Raw genomic sequence first — 2,189 nt, 5'->3', positions numbered from 1 at the left:
ATGATGCTATGTAAGGTTTCAGTGGAGAAAGAGAAGCGGAGCTCAGCAAATTGGGATCTGAGCAGTAGAGAGACAGAGTAAGCACCAGGAGAAAACTGCAAAACAGGAGTAGAGTTACGGAGTCTCAGAAAGAAAACTCTTTGGGCCGGGCGTGGTGGCTCACGTCTGTAATCCCAGCACTTTGGGAGGCCCAGGCCAGGAGATCAAGACCATCCTGGCTAATAAGGTGAAACCCTTTCTCTACTAAAAATACAAAAAAATTAGCCGGGTGTGGTGGCACACACCTTGTAATCCCAGTTACTGGGGAGGCTGAGGCAGGAGAATCCCTTGAACCGGGAGGCGTAGGTTGCAGGCTCTACAGTCTGGACAACAGAGCGAGACTCCGTCTAAAAAAAAAAAGAAAAAGAAAAAGAACAAAAGAAAACTATTTTGGGCTGAAAAGTAATTACTGGATTTAAAATGAGAAGATCACGCATAACTACTGGGAGAGAGGTTTCTACATACATTGAGCCATTTTATAAAGAGGTCTTTTATCTTTCTTCCACATTGCCCCTATACTTCAGTTCTGATAGTTTCCCTTGGAGTTTAGAAGAAAGAAAAAAGGATTTTCTTTTCCAAATCCTGAACTCCTTTATGCATTAATCATATCCCCTCACCCAAAAATCATACTTACTCAAGTATTTCCTCCCTTTCGAACACCTTCAATATATTTACCCCAATATTTTCTCTCTTTTTTCTTCATATTTGTACAGGGTGGTCCTATCATCACTCTTTGAACCCTGAATTTTAAAGCTACTTATTTATTGGTTTTCTTTGGCAAATATTTTGTAAATCCATCTACTCAATATTTGTTTGCTGTTAGCCCTTGGTCCCAAAATTATTATTTAAAAAAATATACAATTACTTTGTTGAGACTAGAGTCTGTATATTCAGCTACATCCACTCAATTGCCAAATCATTTTACTGTCTTTATTTACACAATTATCTTACAAACATTTGACAATACCACACACATATTTTTTTTAATTGCCCCTATGTGATTTTTATGATACCATACCCACATTTTTAAATAGCATAAAGATCTTAGGTGCTATTTCATGATAAACAGTCATAGGTAAATGAGTTAGAGAAAACTCTGTTACGTAAAAGAAAAAAAAAGTAATACACTTCTTTATTGCCACAATCTAAGAGCCTTCAATATGCTAACTCTACTGAGGATTTCTTTTTTCTTTCTTTCTTTCTTTTTTAATTGAGGATTTCTAAGAGGAAGATCATTTGGTCACAAAAACTCCCACCTTCACCCTTGTATTCATATAACAATGAATCTCTCCACTAATTTCCACTCACTTACTTTAAAAAAACATGTCTTGTAATACTTCCATTTTCCCTGCCTTCTAAGGATTGCTATCTTCCGAGGTTTGAAAAAGAAAAGGAGATCAATATTTCCTGAGCAATGATAAGCACTGGTAAAAGCATCAAAAAATTGGAATTATTATCCACTTCATAGATAAGAATATTGAGAGGTTAAGTGGTTCAACCAAGTACACTCAAGTCGTGAGTGGAACAACTATGATTTGAGTCATGTCCCTAGCATTTCCAAGTGAAGGAGCATCCTTGTCATCACACCAGTTTGCCTCTAGGTCTTAGGCCTGTACCTGTCCTCTGTGCTTTCAGTAGAAACTGGTATCAACTTCAACCTTTATACAAATGATTCATATATATAGAATACAGTTACATTTGTGGAAGGGGCACCTGGGCTAGGTTACAGTTGCTCCATATCCCCTACTGGAAATGCCCACAGCTCGTGGATAAGGTAGCTTGTTTTTGTCCAAGCCTTGAAGTAAATGGAAGAAACTACTTTCTTTCCCAGAAAACCTTTATATATATATATATGTTTCTAGAATAATTATTCTTGCATATTTAAGTCTTCTCTCACTGTGTATGTGCAATCTGTGTGTGTGCATTTTTATGTCAATTATTGATGTCAACTTTTTAATGTCAATATTATCCTATTCTCATTGGCCTAAAACCACACTGAGTCCGAAATTCCAACTCATCACTATCCTGTGCTCTGTACATAAAGTTAGCTGTTAAGTCCCATTGTTTTATTTTCTAAAATGCTTTTTATGTATACTCCTTCTAATCCATTCCTAAAGTCATTCTTCTGGTATAGGCTTTCAAAACCCTTC

The sequence above is a fragment of the Rhinopithecus roxellana genome, chromosome 14, assembly GCF_007565055.1.
Source record: "Rhinopithecus roxellana isolate Shanxi Qingling chromosome 14, ASM756505v1, whole genome shotgun sequence".
NCBI lineage: Eukaryota > Metazoa > Chordata > Mammalia > Primates > Cercopithecidae > Rhinopithecus > Rhinopithecus roxellana.
This window is presented reverse-complemented; position numbering follows the sequence as displayed.